We start from the raw sequence: 18,344 nt of genomic DNA, 5'->3' as shown, positions 1-18,344 counted from the left end.
TATTTAGTAATGGGGGAAGAGAGGAGGCTGGGAGCCCATGCACGGAGCCAGACAGCTGGAGACTCTCCTTGCGCAGCTCGAAGAGGCCAGAAAGCTTGCCTGACGCGAGGGGCTCGCCGTAGCTCAGAAGCGAGGCAACCTGCAGTTGGGGGAAGGTTCTGGTCTCAGGCAAGGGCTGTTCTGAGGGTCCCTCTGGCCAGGCGACATTGACGGATGTCACGGCTCTGTGGTAAATGGTTCTCTGGCTTGCAGATTTCAGTCAGTTCCTCCAAGACTGGGATTACTCCGTTAATTCAAATTAAGGCCAATCAGAAATATATTAAATTCTTTGCGGGGGGGGGGTGAATATCAGAGGAGGATGCAAAGAAAGAGGGAGCAAAACAATAATTTTACAAGATTAGGATGACACTATTGGTTAAGTGTCATGTTTTGCTTTCCATTTACTTCTATAATGGCCATTTTCTGCTACCAATAAATATTGTTTTCTAATAGGATTTTTTTTAGGTTTACTTCTTTATTTCGAGAGAGAGAGAGCAAGAGAGAGAGAAAGAATGTGAGTGGAGGAGGGGCAGAGAGAGGAAGAGAGAGAATCCCAAGTAGGCTCTGTGCTGTCAGCTTGGAGCCCAATGTGGGGCTCAATCTCCTGAACTGTGAGATCATGACCTGATCCGAAATCAAGAGTCAGATGCTTAACCAACTGAGCCACCCAGGCGCTCCTTGAAACAGGATTTTTTTTCTATTTTCAACATTTCACATATATTTTGTTGAGACAACACCCTGTGAGATGGGTACTCACTTTTCACAACCGTAGATGCTCTAGATGTGAGGTAATTTGCTCAACATCACACCTCAAGAAAATAGCAAAGCTGGGATTTGAACCCAAGCAGTGTGGAGCCTACATACAGTCTTTTCTAACGTGATCTACAGTCTCTGAATCATATGGAACTAGCATAATTATCTTTAATCACGCTCCCAATGTTGGACGTGTGTGTGTGTGTGTGTGTGTGTGTGTATGTATGTAATTTTAGTATACTTTCTGATCCATGTTTAATGTGGACCATTTATTAAATACTTTTCATTAAGAAATGAAAAACCATGTTTTCCATTGAAAAATCATTGCTATCCAGGTTGTTTAGAAATACAAGGCCAAAAAAGAGGGGAAAACTTCAAGTTCCCTAGGACCTTTCCATGCCTTCTTGATTTAAGCATTATTTCTCAAATGTCAAAAGCTGGTAAGTCTTAAACATGCTACTGTCCACTGGAGAAAAGTTCTTCAAAATGGTATGATTTATAAATTCACAAATATATGCCTCCCTGCAAAAAACAAATAATAGTAACACATGGAGATACCATTTCTCATAATCATTTGGCAAGACCCTCTGTTTTCAACATTTTCAGCCCTGGCAAAACTGTATGGAAACAGGGACTCTCGAAGTACAAACTGGTGTGACTTGACTGGAAGGTAGTTTGGCAACACACAGCATAAGGCCTTAATACTTGAACACTTTTAAATGCTGCAATTTACTGGTAAGGAAGTATCCTAAGGAAAGCACCAGTAATGGCAACTCATATAAAGCTATAAGAACGTTCTTGGTAGCAGAATAATGAAAAAAGAAAACCACAAACCCTAAATGTCCAATAGAGGGGATCAATTAAATATATTTTAGGATATGCATTCAATGGTATGCTATGTAATATTATAATACTCTATAAACATTAAAAATTATGCTGTAAATATATATTTCTTGATATGAAAAGATGTGCATTATTCCATATTTTTCCAAAAATTTTTAAATATTTATTCATTTTTGAGAGATGGAGAGAGACAAAAGCATGAGTGAAGGGAAGGGTCAGAGAGAGAGGGAGACACAGAGCCTGAAGCAGGCTCCAGGCTCTGAGCGGTCAGCACAGAGCCCGACGCGGGACTCAAACCCACAAACCATGAGATCGTGACCTGAGCCAAAGTCGGATGCTTAACCAACTGAGCCACTCAGGCGCCCCATATTGTTCCATTTTTAAGAGACACGAGAAGGTTAGGTAATAGTATATACTGCATTGTTCCCTACTCCCATCTGACGGTGGTCTCTTGAAACTGGATTTTTGAACACCATCATCAGAAATACCTCTTTCTTACCAATGCATTACCATCCATCCTAATCAGTGATCTCAAGATAATTAGAAGCGATTTTCTCTCCCACCAAAAAGCAAGGGTTCCGTTTTTATAAGACACAGAAAGAATAAACAAGTGGAGAATATGAATCTATAGAGGAACATTTATGCTGTGTGTCTCCGTGTACGTGAGAACGGAGAGCTAGCCTCCCCGCCGCTGTCTCGGGGGCTGACGATTACGTGAGTTATTATGGGTTAAAGATTTTGGAGGTTTTACCTGTACCATGTGCTTTCATCACAATGGAGAAACATAAGCAGTCAGTTCTCTCCCAGCAGATCTTTCCACTCAGATTTTGCTTGAGTAGTAATGGTGGCAGTAGAGAAAGTCACTGGAAAATGCCTAGAGACCTGTAATTAGAAAAACAATTTCCCACTGAGTCAGGCAGCTCTGTGTCCTTCACTCAAATTAGCGGGAGTCTCAAAAAAGAGAAACACATGTGCACAATCTCTCTCTCTCTCTCTCTCTCTCTCTCTCTCTCTCACACACACACACACACACACACACACACACCTCTTATGGCAAAACATCAAAAACTCAGCAGGCAACGCCATAGCAGATCCCCATCTCCAGGGATGAGAGGATTCTGGCCAGAGGCTGTTGCCCAGCACCCCATCTTCTAACCTCAGGGACATCACCATCAAGATGATGTCGCTCCTTCCCCTCCTTCCCTCACTAATGATTCCAAAACTTCAGAGAAATTTAAAAAAAAAAAAGTTCTCCAGAAAATGTCAGAACCATGACTGAAGGTGATGGTTCCCTAAGATCCCTTCCAGCTGTAAAGCGAAGCAAATTCAGTACCTGTTTTTACCGTAACAGCCTGCATTCCACTTTTGCAATGAGCAGTGCCTCTCCAGGGCAGCACGGTATTGGTGATAAAATTCAAAGTCACCACTAACATTTATTGACCACTTCCCATGTTCTTGGCAGTATGCACTCTACTGCACCCTTCAACGTAGCCAGCAATCATGATTATGTTTGTTATTGACAAGCAATCTGACAGTTGGTACAGCTAGTAGCTATTACGGTGAGGATTTAAGACAATATTGCTCACAGAGGCCATGCTTAAAATTACAGTACTATATACCGTCTCTCCGAAACAGATCTCGCTACCAACATTCCTGTATTTACCATAAAAAAGTTATATACCAAACCATCCCCCTACCTTCCCCAGAGTTGATACATTATGTAGGTCTTAGGATTACTAACTCTTTTTGGATGTGGCGGCCCCTCCATTTTAACTCCTATGAATGTTTAACTCCTATTTCAATGAAGAGCAAATGGATGATTATCTCAATAAATTATAAATGCCATCGAATCCCAAATCCAGATGCTGAACCACAAAAGAAAAACCTAAAATCCAGGTCCTCCCTGAGTTGGCTACATCTTATTGGAAAGAAGACAGATTAATAAACTCCAGAGCCATATATGAATCCCTAATTTAAGACACGGAAGCAGAGAGAGAAATTTCTGTATATTACAATATGCCTATGGTTTGGTTTTAAAAATACTTAAACATTTTTAGCTATTTACAAAGTCTATCTACTACAGCTTTTAGAATCACTGTAACACAGAATGGATGGGAGCATGTCAGGAAACCAGCAAAGTTATTCATGGGTCCTATGTGAATTTCCCTTTTGGACGTGTGTGTGTGTGTGTGTGTGTGTGTGTGTGTGTGTGTGTATACACATGTATATACACACAGGTTTTATCTGCACCATTCTGCTTATGCCTCTGTGTCTTCGTACATGCCACTCCCTTTGATTAGCATGCCCTTTCCTATTTGCCAACAAGAAAATACCAATTTGTTCTTCAAGGTCAACTTCAAACCTCAATTCCTTATGAGGTCCACTCGCCCCAGCCTGCTGCTTTCTGGAAATCCAAGCGTTGGATTCTGCCCTCTCCTATTTCTTAGCTCAGCAACAGGCGCCAACATCACACTGACATCATCCCCTCCTGAATGGTGCCCCATAATCAACTACCCAGTCGTGGATCCTACCGCCGGCTCACCGCCCTTCTGCCTCTCCCCTACACCATCGCTGCTCCAGGCCTCCAACCAACACGGCCCACTGGGAGTCTTGCCCTGGTCTCCCCACCTGCACTCCTGCCATCCACCATGCAGCCCATTCTCTTCCTGCCCATCCTCCTGCTCAAAGCAATGCAGTGGCTTTATACTGAGCTAGACTCTTAGCGTGGCCTCCAGGCCCCAGGATGGTCCAGTCCTCATGTTCCAGCCTGCTCTCCAGCTCTTCCCACCGACTTTTAATTCCTTAAAAGCACTTTGCTCTCCTAGGTCTCAGGGCCTTTGCACAGGATCTCCTCGCCCCCCCAAGTCAGCTTCTTCAGATCACCTTGTATTCTTTCCTCCTTTGGATCTCAGCTCAGCCCTCTTCCTCTCAGAGAAGCCTCTGACCTCCATGGCCAGGTTACCACCTCCTACTACATGCTTTGATAGAAGCACTGTCCCTTTATATGCCAGTCAGCTTTTTTTAAAGCTTATTTTATTTATTTTGAGAGAAAGAGAGGGAGAGCGTGAGCAGGGGAGGGGCAGCGAGAGAAGGAGAGACAGAAAATCCTAACTAAGCAGGCTCTAAGATGTCAGCACAGAGCTTGAACTCACGGACCGTGAGATCATGACCTGAGCTGAAATCATGAGTTGGATGCTCAACCAACTGAATCACCCAGATGCTCCTATACCAGTCACCTTTAAAATTTCACTTTTCTTTTTGCCAGATTTATTGATTATTGCTTGTTTCTCCTATTAGTAAGCTCCAAGAAAGGAAAACAGTGAACACTCTTGTCTACCCTTTTATCCTCAGTATTCAACATATGCTTGGCACATCATAGACACTCAATAGAAATCTGCTGAATGAATAAATGAGGAAAGAAAGGAGGAAGGAAGGGAAGGAAGGAGAACATCCCTTATCATAATTTAATTAGTGTTTGCTGAATTGATTTGCAGATGGCATTCCAACACACAGAATAGAAGGCCTGCTTTCCTTTGAACGGAGGGCAAGGCTCCCTGCGATCCAACCCGGCGGCTGTGTCACACCTCCAGCCACCCCGGACGCTCGGCACTTCTGAATCCTTGTGGCTTCCTGACCTGCCCAGCCCTGCCTTGCCCTGGCTCCCCTCCACACCCTGGTCCGGTCTGTCCCCTCTGCATGTCCGTCATCTTTTTAAACTTTTTCTTCAGGTCTGAGAGATAGGACTCCTTTCTAAAATTTTATGGGTTTTTTTTAAATTTATTTTCGAGAGACAGAGAGAGACAGTGTGAGCAGGGGAGGGTCAGAGAGAGAGAGAGGGAGACACAGAATCTGAAGCAGGCTCCAGGCTCTGAGCTGTCAGCACAGAGCCCATTACGGGGCTCGAACCCACGAACCGTGAGATCATCACCTGAGCCAAAGCCGCATGCTTAACCGACTGAGCCACCTGGGCGCCCCAAGACTCCTTTCTATGAAGACCTCTCCAATGCTTTCTAGGAAGCTGGCTCCCTCTTTCTCCATTTGTCTACCACACCCTGGACCTTTCCCTATCAAGGCATGGTCACATTTCCTTTACTTGTATCTTAAATGAGCCCCCTTCTCCCAAAATGCTGGAAGTCCCTTAAAGGTAAGAGAGTGGTGTAACCTCATCACACCATCTCCAGAGATTAGCACAGCAGCCTATAACACATCGTCTATAAGTCAATATTTGTCGAATGAACAAAGAAATGCACACGTATACACACATATTTATTTTACATACATACAAATTTCATATGTGTAAAGCTTCAGAGTTGAATATCTAAAATATATTATTTTTTAATTTTTTTTAACATTTATTTTTGAGAGACAGAGACAGAGCGTGAGCAGGGGAGGGGCCAAGAAAGGTGGAGTCACAGAATCGGAGCAGGCTCCAGGCTCTGAGCTGTCAGCACAGAGCCCAACATGGGGCTAGAACTTGCAAACCATGAGATCATGACCTGAGCCGAAGTCAGACACTTAACCGACTGAGCCCCCAGGTGCCCTTGAGATATATTATTAATACAGTACATTTTAATTATTATTCAATGTCGTGAGACATAATGGTTATCACTTCATCTGTAAAGTGGGCAAGAGAATGCACTCCTGAAACTGAGTAGTTGGGAAAACTGAATCGCCTAAGTAAAACATTTAGCACAGAGCCCAGCATCCTAGAAGAACTCTATAAATATTAATTGCATAATCATTATCACTATCAACATCATCATTAGGGCAACCAAGTTGAATTTATAATCCATGCTTCAAAATTTAATCGTTTTATTGGCCAACATTTTTCCTATTAAAACATTAATTGGCATTAGTATCTCTGCAAGGCCATAAACATGGCTAAAATTTGCATCTAGCAAGCTGGGGGTAAAGAAGAGTCTTATCCACTATCGCTGAAGGACGGATAATTGTGTCCGTAACCTGCCACTTGTGTGTAGAGTTACAAACGCATCAACAGAAGTCTTTCTATACAAAACCTATTGATAAAATCTAAATGATAGACACAAATATTATCATCCAAATGCTATAGACATTTAGCTGAAATAGACATGGTTACTGTAACTTATTTCTTTTGCTAAAAAAAAAGGTAGAGATACATATTTATCCGTTTCTTTTAGTTACTGGCCAGAGTAATGTGATTTTATTAATCATATTACATATTTGCTTAATGTATATGCCACAAAATGTTTGAATTAATAGTAAACACATTTCATGTGTCATTCAAATGTAGAGTTGGTGCAATTTAATGAGATAGACTATGCAGAAGAGGGGAGAACAGGCAAGGCAGTCTTGCAACTGTGTTTTGGGGGAAAAAAAAATAAGTGAGGGTGAACTGTTTACAAATGTTACCAGTGTAGAGTTGAGCAGAATGAACTGGTAATAATTTATTTTACAAAGCAAACTTATAATTTGATGCCTTATTGCTCTTTCTCTTGCATGTTGGCCAAATGGAAATAATGAATATTAAAGTATTTTATAGACTGCATGCTACTTGAGATGTAAGGTCCTACCATTATCGCATTCTGAGATTTCTATTCTCAGTTCATCTTTATCTCTGTGACGAATGAGCAAACCCACAGCAAGACAGATTTCTAATTGGGGCTTACCCATCGTCTGAAACGTGCTAGAGTCACAGAGGGAAAATATTATAAAAATGCTAAATTCTTAACTTCTGATTGTTTTGCCCCTAGAATAATAAACTGGTTTTAAATTTTAAATTTTAAATTTTAAACTGAGTTACACTCCCCTTCACTGGCCATCACCACTGAGCACTTTAACATAATGCAAATATATTGTTCTTTGCAACATAATCAGGATGGAGAGGTAAAATAAACTGAGCAAAAAAAAAGTCTCAATTTACTTATTTTTTTTAATTTGAGAGAGAGGAAGTGTGTGCAAGCAGGGGCGAGAGAGAGAGAGAGAGAGAGAGAGAGAGAGAGAGAGAGAGAGGGAGAGAAAGCGCAAATCTTAAGGAAGCTGCATTTTCCACAGAAAGCCCAACGCGGGGCTCAATCCCACAACCCTGGGGCCGTGACCTGAGCTGAAACCAAGAGTTGGATGCTCAAACCAACTGAGCCACCCAGGCACCCCTTTACTTAGATAATTTTCATCTGAATTTACTATTAAGTTCATGATCATGATGCTAATGTTAATGTCATAAAATCCACTGAAATCTTGGAAATTCATAAGGCAAAATTCCTCCCTGTTCATATGCCGCTGTCTCCGCTGGGAATGTCCTTTTCAGTTCTTCAAATGTGACTCTTCCTTTGAGATCCAGCCCAGCCATCCCTTGCCCTGTGACATGCTCCCACACAGACTGGATTTGTCCTGCCATATAACATTTTCCTCTCTCAACGGTGAGCTCCTGAGAGCCACTGACCATGTCTCTGCGTTTTCCCCAAATAGCCTACACAGTTCTCTGCGCCTTAAATATTCTCTGTAGATACCGGCTCAACATGTCGATGAACACGCACTCTGATCCTCTAAACACCCTGGTGAAAAGGTCACTAACTGATCTAAAGTTAAAGGTTAAAGTAAAAAAAAAAAATTTTTTTTCCATTTTTAGTGAAATGAAACTCTTAGCATTTTCACTTCCAGATGCATCGACATTACATAAATGATGTCGAAACTATTTTAGAAAACAGCCACGCTGCATTCCTGTCTGAGAATTAGTCTGAAAAATACCAAGCCGCACAGGGGCCTCTGGGTGTTCTCACGACAAATGTTTGGGGGGGGGGGAATTGGTTCCACGCACTCGTTTAAAGGAAATCGAGAAGGTTCAGCCTTCACACACACCGGCTCGTCACACCTTGTTCTGATCAGCCGCTTAAGAATAAGCTGCTGGTCCCCCGAGAGGTCTGTCCTCCCCCCTGGACTGGCCAGCACTTCGGCGATGAGGTGTCTCTGCAGCAGTCACACCACTGACTCAGTCCTTCAGCACAGCCCCAGCCCTGGCTCCCACCTTCCACGCCCCTTGTCAGTTCTTACTCCCACATGGACCCATGTCGCACATGCCCGCTGTTATTCTGCGAGCCCGAACCTTCGGAGCCTGCGATCGTTTGCCGGGCTCCGAAACATATTACATCACCGCACACACGCCAAATCCCACCTCGCCGTGGGCAGTGAAAAGAACAAGTTTCTCGTAATAACCCATCGAGGCTGATGGTCCACATTTGGAACCACTCAGCCCTTTTGGGACAGGACGGACAGATCGTCTAAGGGGTCACCAAGCCTTATTTGCTGGGTCCGCTTTCCTTCATGCCCCAAAATTTTCTAAGCATTCATAGAGGAAGAGGAGTGGAGGGGGCGTTCGTGTCTTCTAATCGCATTCCACTGAGCGCTTAGCGTCGGCTTCGCTCTGTATCCTCGGCCGCAAAGGACCCCAGAGTCAGACCCCTGTCAGACCACCTCTAACCACCCCCGGGCAACGTCAAGACTCTAACAGGAAACAGGTAGACTGTGGAAAACTCTGGCTGACGTTATACGTGATCACCGTAAGAATATGTCTGTTTCTGAAATATGACACACACCACACCGACAATAGTTAACACTGCTCTCTAGCGTACACAAAAGTGGTTAAGAGTAAATCCTGAGTTCTCTTCACAGGTAAGAAAATATTTTTTTCTTTCTTTTTCTACAGGAGATAATGGATGTTAACTAAACTGATTCTGGTGATCATTTCATGATATGTGTGAGTCAGACTGTTTACTGTATATTCTAAACTTATACAGTGCTGTATGTCCATGATAGCTCAATAAAATGGGGAAAAATTTCAATCCAAAAAATATATATTTGCATGGCGTACAATTTGAAACGTACAAAAAAAAGAGTGCAATGTGTATATAATCTACGAAGCATTAACAACAGAATGCCATTAGTCTACCATCCTATTTAAGATGTTACTGGAATTGCTATATATACCTATGTGATATTTCTCTAACCTCTTCACCTGTCTCTTCTCCAAAATTCTCCACAGCCCTGAATTTTGTACGTATCATTCCCTGAAATGTACAGTTTAGTGTTGTGTTTTATAAATAGTGTATCTTATTGCATGCGGCCTTCTCTGGCTAATGTTTTTTTTTCCACATGAGGCTGTTTCTAATATTTAACTATGGTGTTGCAAATACCTGTCCTTTATGCCTTTTTATTGCCGTGTAATATTCCCTTGTGTGAATTTTTCAATACTGTCCTACGGATGGCTTTTAAAATATTTTAGTTACTGGTGTTACTTTTAATTTTTCTTTCTATTAGAAACAATGAGGTTGCCATTAGGAACAATACACACTGGCCAGATTTCTCTGGGGTACTTACTAAGAGTGGACTGGCTAGGTCACAAGGTACGTGAACGCAGTCTTATGTGATGCTGCCAGTCTTCCCAAATATCTATGCCAATCTACACTCCTACCAGCAGCGCACACCAGCTGTTAAATCATAATAAAATCAAGAAGATTTTTTTCATTTTTTAATGTTGTATTATTTATTTTAGAGAAGGAGAAAGAGAGTGCAAGCAGGGGAGGGGCAGAGAGAGAGAGAGGAAGACACAGAATCTGAAGCAGGCTCCAGACTCTGAGCTGTCAGCATGGAGCCTGATGCGGGGCTTGAACACACGAACCAGGAGATCATGACCTGAACTGAAGTCAGACATTTAACTGATCGAGCCACCCAGGCGCCCCAAGAAGAAGATCTATTTAATCTACTGCTGGTGTTTTAACTTTACAGGCCCAAGTTATGAATACCCATAAAGAAATAAACGTCCCATCTCTCAGTCACAATGGTGAGCTTATACTTGGTTCCTCACTAACTGTAACAAATGAGAGCTACTTTCTAGGATTTGTGTATTTCTCCATCTTCAGGAGTGGCATTAACTAACAACTTAGATTGGACAAGGATAAATAATTTGAAGGTTCCTCATGGCTTTATTTTCCAGCTGTTCAATTCTTAAGCAAGGTGGCTGCCAAAGGTGTCAAAGAAGTCTCTAGGATACGTTAGGTTCCAGGGACCAAAACCACCCACTTGGAACAGAAAGTCATGTACAAAGCTTAAAATACACAAAACTATGGCCAATTGAGAGAATTCTTTATTTCCTTTAATACCAGAGAGGAACAGGATAACCAAAACAGACAGAGCAAAGCCTTATTAGCTTTTATTTTAGAATAGCAATTGTTTTTAAACTTTTGTAATTAGCTTCTGACAGGTGTAAGCTTAGAGGGAAAGATTTCTTGCCTCTCCAAAAGACCAAGGTCAGAGCTTGAGGCTCCTGACCCCTTTGGCCCTGGCTGAGATGTGAACTCCATACCAGCCAGTGCTCTATTTTTCCCTGCTGTATACTGACAGACTTAGCAGTAGAGTTAGCAGATAAAGGGCATGAGGAGAAGCAAAGAGGACCATGAACAGAACCTCTTATTGCTGGAACATTAACACTGGGCATGACAACCCCACAGCAGACACTGAAGTGAATTGTGAGAGAACTAGTGTACCTTCTGCAACAAACATGAATGACATCTATGAAACATAGTCATCTTTTGGCCAATATTGCTGTCAACAATTTCGACTTTCCCCCCTACAGCCATCTGTTATCAGCAGTAACCACTACCTGAATGTTAAATTATCTTGACCATGTTTCCACGTTCTTTCTCCATTCTGGTCTCTTTCTTACCTGTTAACCCCCAAAAGCAAGGAAGGATCTGTCTGAGAGCAGGTGGCATGAGGAGAAGAAGCAGAGGCCTTCAACTACACAGTGGATATCTCTGAAACATTAGATGTGATGAAAAAGTAGAAACAAATAACTACATGTTATCAGGGCCTGTTAAGTCACCCATTTGAGGGTTGCTGGGGTTTTTTTTTTTTTTTTGGCATCTGCAGGGATGTCTTTTGCTTATTTATTATACATCTCCCTGTTTTAATTACGTAGGGCCAAGGGGCTTATAGTAATCACACTGGTGTTGCCTTCTTTTTTTGGGCCAGGAAGCTGGAGCCTGGCCAGGCAGTGGTAAAGGGGCATACCCGAAAAATAAACACAGATATCTACACACAAAAAAAGAAAAAAGAAAAAAGAAAGCTCTCCAACTCCCAGTTATTTTTTGCTGGAAGTGTGGTAGACAAAACAATCCTATTTTGACATTTAGTATCTGCTGCTGGGGGTCCACAAACACGGGATGAGGGGGTGGAGGGGGGCATGTGTCTGCAACCTCAGGTGAAACTCCTGATTATGAGACAACTTTCAAGATGGGCAAACATATTAAAATCACATTCTTTTAAAAAATTTTATTTTTAGGTAATATCTACACCCAACATGGGGCTCAAACCCACAACCCCAAAGTCAAAAGTCACAGGCTGGACCCACTGAGTCAGCCTACTGCCCCTAAAATTACATTTTATTTTTTTAAACATTTTTATTTATTATTGAGAGACATAGAGCATGAGAATGGGAAGGGCAGAGAGAAGAGGAGACAGAATTTGAAGGAGGGTCCCCTCTGAGCTGTCAGCACAGAGCCTGACACCGGGGTGGTACCCACAAACTGTGAAATCACGATCTGAGCCGAAGCCGGTCGCTTAACTGACTGGGCCACTCAGGCGCCCCATAAAATTACATTTTAAAGGATCCCTTTGGGGGTGCCTAGTGGCTCAGTCATTTAATCGGTAGGTTTTCGGCTGAGGTCATGATCTCACAGTCCACGAGTTCTAGTCCCACTAGGGCTGTCTGTTGTCAGCACAGAGCCGGCTTCAGATCCTCTTTTCCCCTCTCTCTCTGCTTCTCCCCTACTCTCTCTCTCTTGTTCTCTCTCTGTCAAAAATAGAAGAAACATTAAAAAAGGATCCCTTTGTAACACTGATATGTAAAAATCCTCTTAAAACAATCATTTTCCACAACTGCAAAAAGCTTTCATTTACAATGAGTCTGTATTCCGATGTTATGTTACAAGTGTGTCTGGCTTCTTATTCCGCGATTGGATTACCTTTTCGGGGGAATTATTGTACTTGGTGGTAAGTGCTTAATGAGGGCCTAATTAGTCCTCCTCCCAAACCCTTGAACTCCCACGGGAAATGAGGTCAGAGCCCGATTCCAGAATAGCATCAGGTGGAGGTAACCACAGCGGCTCAAAGGGGAGCTCTTCCCCTAGACACATCTGCTGCAAGGGCCGTGCCCTTCACTGTCAGGCACGACGTGCAAAAGGGCTAAACGCTTATTAGAAGATCTGGCAAAGGAGCTGTTTCAACAAGCTGGACCACCCACACACGCGCACCTCGGCTCCTCCCCTCCCGGCCTGGATGCCCCGCCCCGCCCCCTGATTGGCTGGCCGCTCGGCCCCGGCGCACACCTCCGGGCGCGCGGCGCGGGGTGGGGCCGCGGCGCCACCTCTCCGGCGTCCCTCCGCCCGCCCCTTCTGCATCCCCCGCACCCACAGGGGAGCGCCACCGCTCCGGGACGCGAGCCCGCAGCCGCTCGGTGGCAGCTGCCAGCGCCTTGAGCTCCTCCTCCTTCCTACAAGAGGCATGGTGAGCAAATTAGAGGTTATAAACACCTCCGGTGGAAGGAGGAAAATTCCTTTGGGCTCTGTAAGGGAACTTCGTCAGCGGCGAGCGTCTCCAGGGTATTAGACGGATGTGCTCACCCACGCCCCTGAGCCCTGCTGGGCAAGTAGGGACCGCACCTCTGCTGGTCACAATTCTGGCAGCAGGGCAGGAAAATGTTTCTTGGGGAAGAATGGCTCTCCTGGCCCCCTGAGGAACAACATAAAGCTGCTTTCAGGGTAACGGAACGCATATTCCTAAACGTAGTGCTGCCAAACCCACTGTGGGAGAGAAGGCTGGGAGTCCAATATTAGGAAACCAGAAAAGCACCCATCTCTGGCCAGCATGGCAAAGAGAAGCGAGCTCTCAACGCTGCTGGATATAGACGCAAGCAATCTAGGATTAAGTAAAAGCAGCAGAGTCCATTAAGAATGATGCTTTGATCATGGAGCCCAGCTTGTCACACCTCGCAGGGGCCGGTCGCCAGTGTGGGATGGTTTTAGGATCACAGCCCTCCAACAACTCACTAATACCTGAAACTCGATCATTAGAATCTTTCCTTTGGCTTAAAGCTTCTTCCTCTTTATAATTTCAGAATAATATGCTACCTTGGAAGTGGAGTATCCAGATAGCCAAAAAAAAAAAAAAAAAAAAAAAAGGAATACACACGTGTACACACACACACACACACACACACACAGGGAAAGAGAACAGGTTTTGGATCAAAGTGGAGTCTTAATCTTAGTTTGACCGCTTTCCAGTTGTTTTACTTTAGGAAAGTTATTTATTAGCCCGACTTTCAAGTTCATCGGCTGTCAAATGAGACAAACGCCTGTCTCAGAAAGCTGATGCCGACCTCAAGTTCAATTATGTATCTAACAGTATGTGGCCCAAACCACGCTCAGACACTCAGTGTGGCAGACACTCAGACACTGGGCTTCTTCTCCTTTTGTAAAGAGCAGGTCAGAACAAGGGCGTCAGCGAGAACAAGAGGAGGAGACTGGCTTCCGGAGGGGAAGGGATGAGCTGGGCAGCAGAGATGGGGGGTGGGCAGCAGGGAGCAAAGGGCACCTGGGGCCAGGTAACGGAATCTGTTTCACAAACATGGGGGAGATCAGCTCCCTCCAGGGCATACGTTGGCTGCAAGCTGACATTTATTGGCAATGCTGACTGACTGGCAAGATCATGAATTTAGAAGCTCCCCTCCACGCCTCACCCCTCCCAGGGCTCTCCCTTCCTTGGTGTCAAGCTGGGGCCAGAGGTGTTGGGGTGCATATGAACAGCTGTACTCCCACGTCACCTGCAAGAGAATGGAAGCAGGTGAAACTATGACCAGATGGCGGGCAGGCAGGCCAGCAGAAGATACCAAATGCAGTTTCCAACTTGCTGAAGCCCAACGATGGCTTCCAGGTGCCACTGACCCACAGGCCCGGTGACAGGGGCTGGAGACCTTCCTACTGAGTTACCGAGGACTGGCCCCACACCAAACTGTGTAGCCAAAGATGGCTTCCTTTTCCAGTGCATCAGCATCTTCACACTTCGGAATCCTCCCTTATCTTCCACTGAAGAGCCAGTCATCCTTGGCTTTCAAAGCACGAATGAAGCAATTTCACAATCACTCAGGAGAATGAGCCACACAGAGAGGGCAAAAAAAGGTGGGAGGGGAGGGGCTCCAGAGCAGGCTGATGCAGAGATATATTTTCACCATGAGAAGACTTCTGAAATCCAGAAGACCACGAAGCAGAAGACAGACCCTCCAGAAATTCCCCTCTAGAACTGCTGCCGATAAAAACAAGCTGAACTTGAATAATAGAAAGGAAGGAGGTATTTTTAGTCATAAACAGTAACAGCTAACACAAGGAACAGCAACCTTATTTGCACTGTCAGGCACGACGTGCAAAAGACTTCAGCTCTACTGTTCCCCCTGCAAGCCCACCTGGAGCCCAGAGGTGTGCCCAACACGGTCTGGAGGCCGCAGATCTGACAGCGTTCACTGCTGCAGTGCTCCCGGGCTGCGACTTAGAAAGTTTTGCTTTTAGATAATTTCAAAATGCAAAACAGGGAAACAACATAACGGTGCACAGTAATCTTGTACGTGGTTTATTGCGCTTTTTTCTCTTACGCAGTTGCAGTGAATTAAGGGCCATTATGTTCTATTTAATAATCAAGATGAACACTCTTGGGATCCTTTGTTCCATGTATTACCTGTAATAAATGTTTTAAATTCTAGTTGACCTTTTCCTAACCCCCTGGTATAATTTTGGGCTTTTCGTCCTTCCTTTTTTTTAAATTTTTTAATGTTTATTTTTGAGAGAGACAGAGCACAAGTGGAGGAGGGGCAGAGAGAGAGGAAGACACAGAATCCGAAGCAGAGCCAGGCTCTGAGCTGTCAGCACAGAGCCCGAGGTGGAGCTCGAACCCAGGAACCATGAGATCATGACCGGAGCTGAAGTCAGATGCTTAAGCGACGGAGCCACCCAGGCGCCCCTTTTCCTATGATGAGCGTTTGCACCAGGAATGTGACACGATTCTAATACTAGTGTGAGCACAACCATAAAGGAAGGTAAATAAAAGCATCTTACCATGCTTCCCAAAGCCAAGGTTAGTGACTGGCGTATACACATACGTGACTATACTCGATCAGCACAGGTAATTAGAAGTTGACTATATGATAATATTAACCAGCAGGCACAACTTTTTGAAAACTTCTCCCTGCTATTAGCAATGCAAAAACACTGACTTGAATGTTCAACGCTAATCAAATTCATCTCTTAAGAGCAGCGTATAATAAATGGGTAGCCTAAAAGGAATGCTTTGAACAGAATGCTTCACTATTGTCTGATTAGTCTAAATTTAAAACTCCAACAAAGGAACGGATTATTCTTCTTGAGGTTCAAGATTCACGAGGATTTGGTAATGAAATTCCTTTAGGAGAGCAAATAAAAAAATTGCTATCTACAAGCTGCCAGTGTTTTATGTCTGTCGTGTTTTTAAATCAAAGTCACCATTCATTCAACAACAAATGTTTGTTTGAATAAATGAATGAAAGAAAAGGGCCTCGAAACACTTCACGAGTGTAATCACCTATAAGTTATGAATCAGGCAGCAACTTTAATCATCCCCAAGAGCACAGGCTGGGACAAGTTAAATGTCAGCTCTCACCGAGCAGGCCAAAGCCGCGTCCTTTGAGGCTTAGAAAATGACCCAGCTGTTAGAGCCTGTTGCTAAGCGGCCTCACTGCAAACTCTCGACTCAATTCGGAATGCATGTTATCTAGGCCAGGTGAGGTAAGATTAAGGCAGCATAACAAAGCAGGGCTTGTTTCTGAAATTATACAGGCAGCCCAAAAAAAAAAAAAAAAAAAAAAAGGAAAAGAAAAAACCCCATCCAAATGCTTAAACTGAGCACAAAATTCTTAATATGAATGTCTTCACTCTAATGAGGCACAGACAACAGACTGCTCAGTGCCAGAAGTGATTTTATACCTAGAGAGGAAGAAAACAACGTGCCTCACATGTAGGGGCCAGGGCTCCCCAGGGGGCCACGAGTCCATCCCTCCAGGAGCAGTGCTGATACCCATCTGTTCCCATCCTGACCTTCTAACAGGGATGTGGAGCCAGCCAGACGCTTCAAATCTGTTTGTTTCAATGCCTCAGAGGAGAAACAACCAGAAGGTTCTGTCCAAGTGGGAATCTCTTTTCCGAGTAGAGATTCTCAGGCGCTTCAGAGAGGGTTCTCAAACGATACATGAATCTTAAAGTCTTCAAATTCCATGCCAAGGAAATGAAAGGAGCTGATGTTACCCCCACCCTCAACCATCCTTTGTGAGCTAAGCATCAGCAAAGTAACTCCCTAACATCTATTTTTCGGATCCCAGAGGAAGGCGAAGCGGAGCTGGGCTGACCCAAATTGTAAAGTAGGTGAAGTTTGTCTACAGGATCCTTCCCCTTCTGTCCCCTAAGGCGCCTCCCCTGAAGGCCCGAGGGGTTTCTGCTCCGTAATTCTCTTCCACCCCTGCCCGGGCAGCATCCACGCCAGTGAAACACACCACTTCGGTGTGAATACACTTCCGTCACTATTTGGCCCTCTGAAAAATATGTGTCCTTTCAAATTTTTTATTTTAAATTGAAGAATCAAAAGCTTTCCTTTCCTTTAAATTCCAGCACAGGCCAGCAGCCACCACTCTGCATTGGGAGACAAATCACAGGCACTCCTTTATTTTTTTTAAAGAGAAGTTTGTTTATTTTGCAAGAAAGAGCATGTGAGAGCAGAGGAGGGGCAGAGAAAGAGGGAGAAGGAGAGAATCACAAGTCAGCCCCGCGCTGTCAGTGCAGGGCTGGACGCGGGGCTCGATCTCATGAACTGTGAGATCATGACCTGAGCCTAAAGAGTCGGACAGCCACCCACGTGCCCTTGAACTCCCTTAATTTTAAAAAGCTTCTTTCACATCATCTTCAGGCCCGCCATAATGATGGAAATATGACAGAATCACGAGCTGGGGTCATCCCCTGCCAGGACCATGGGCAAACTGTGAGACTTCGTCGTGCATTTGTTAAGTAGGAATTATTACAATATAGTGGAATATGAAACAATAATTATGAAATCCCATGAATACAAAATGGGTGGCACGTCACTGTCTTAGAGACTAAATGCTACCCTTAGAAAGAACACTGAGAGGGCACCTGGGTGGCTCAGTCGGTTGAGCGTCCGGCTTCGGCTCAGGTCATGATCTCGTGGTTTGTAAGTTTGAGCCCCACGAAGGGCTCTGTGCTGACAGCTCAGAACCTGGAACCTGCTTTGGATTCTGTGTCTCCCCTTCTCTCTGACCCTCCCCTGCTCACACTGTCTCTAAATAAATAAATAAATAAATAAATAAATAAATAACATTAAAAAAAAAAAAAAGAACACTGGGGTTTCCAAACGTAGGTGGGTGCCCGGGGCTGACTGAGCTCCATCTGCTATGGGCCAGTTACCCAGAATTACTGGGAACTGTAAGAGCCTGGTTCTCACCAGTTTCTGAGAGCTTGCGGCCCCTGCCCCAGAGCCAGCGCCCCTGCCCCAGAGCCAGCAGCCCCTGCCCCAGAGCCAGCACCCCCAAAAGGCAGCTCTGGGGTCAGTCTCTCAGCTAACATTCTTCCTGCTGGCTCCTCCTCCCT

The 18,344-nt window shown here is 44.4% G+C and overlaps 1 long non-coding RNA gene across 1 annotated transcript in view; it reads right to left on the bottom strand.

Moving 5' to 3' along the window:
* The window catches only part of LOC115296871, a 233,322-nt gene that overhangs the window by 131,251 nt on the left and 83,727 nt on the right, over positions 1-18,344 (bottom strand). The window contains exon 3 of the long non-coding RNA XR_003911105.1: positions 2,387-2,517. This is a non-coding gene — a long non-coding RNA (uncharacterized LOC115296871). The remainder of the gene's footprint in view (positions 1-2,386; positions 2,518-18,344) is intronic.

This window comes from Suricata suricatta, chromosome 7 (assembly GCF_006229205.1).
Source record: "Suricata suricatta isolate VVHF042 chromosome 7, meerkat_22Aug2017_6uvM2_HiC, whole genome shotgun sequence".
In the NCBI taxonomy this organism is placed as follows: Eukaryota; Metazoa; Chordata; class Mammalia; order Carnivora; family Herpestidae; genus Suricata; species Suricata suricatta.
This window is presented reverse-complemented; position numbering and strand designations above follow the sequence as displayed.